The following is a 1,060-nucleotide window of genomic DNA, read 5'->3' on the forward strand; positions in this document are numbered from 1 at the left end:
TCTGTATGTTGGAGACTGGTTTAAAATGTTCAGTGCTCATGCGACAAGGAACCTGGGGCGACTTTTGTTCAATTTATTTCACAGCAAAAACAGTCTCCAAAATAATGTTTCCACCCGTGCTCGAACCAGAGACCTTTCGCGTGTAAGGCTAACGTGATAACCACTACACTGCAGTTAAAGTAATCTAAAGTATAAAACGAGAGCTTTAACCTACAGAGCTGGCCGATACTTCAGGAGCTGGTTTAACGAGAATAGAATGATGGTGCTATATTTCGGAAGGCTGTGAGTTTGGCAGGAATTGATCTCGTGTTTCACAGACTTTACATATCGGAACAGGAGATGACCATTTAGCAGCGAGTGGTGAGGATCTGGAATGCACGGCTTGAAAGGGCGGTGGAGGCAGACTCAATTTTATCTTTCAGACGGGAGTTGGATATGGGTCTGAAGGAAAAACAATTGCAGAGCTACAGAGAAAGAGCGGGTGAGTGGGACTCGCTGAGAGTCGGCACGGGCTCGATTGGCCGAATGGCCTTCCGTGCTGTAACCATTCCATGATTCGATAAGTTAGTGGCACATTTCATAGTGTGGGTGGGAGCACAGCATTGCAAAGGGACATGGATTGAGTCGGCAAAACTACAGGCATCTGATTCAGGAGATTCATGGCGCGGTGAAATTTCGGAGTTCAATGACTTTGAAAGGAACATTTTTGTTTTGTGCCGTTTCGGTCAGAGGTTTTCCATGAAAGCAACATTAAATGAAAAAAAATACAATCGCCCAACGTGGGGCTCGAACCCACGACCATGAGATTAAGAGTCTCATGCTCTACCGACTGAGCTAGCCAGGCTTCTGTCCAACGCAGGTTTTTATCACTCATTGCAGCCAGGCGCCTGTTGGCTGCGCCCCAGATGTTGAATCTTGCTGTTGAAGAACTGCCAGGGTCTTCTTGAATGGTGGACCAGGCTCGAGGGGACGAATAGCCAACTCCGGCCCCGAATCCTTACGTGTTTATGATTAGCTCCTTCAGGGTAAACGAGCCAAAGAAGTACAGCGGAAACGTTAC

The 1,060-nt window shown here is 47.2% G+C and overlaps 1 non-coding gene across 1 annotated transcript; it reads right to left on the bottom strand.

Moving 5' to 3' along the window:
- Nucleotides 1–771: 771 nt before the first annotated feature.
- trnak-cuu (transfer RNA lysine (anticodon CUU)) lies at nucleotides 772–844 on the bottom strand. The gene has a single exon. It is a non-coding gene; the product is annotated as a tRNA-Lys (tRNA).
- Nucleotides 845–1,060: the final 216 nt, after the last annotated feature.

The sequence above is a fragment of the Pristiophorus japonicus genome, unplaced genomic scaffold (assembly GCF_044704955.1).
Source record: "Pristiophorus japonicus isolate sPriJap1 unplaced genomic scaffold, sPriJap1.hap1 HAP1_SCAFFOLD_35, whole genome shotgun sequence".
In the NCBI taxonomy this organism is placed as follows: domain Eukaryota; kingdom Metazoa; phylum Chordata; class Chondrichthyes; family Pristiophoridae; genus Pristiophorus; species Pristiophorus japonicus.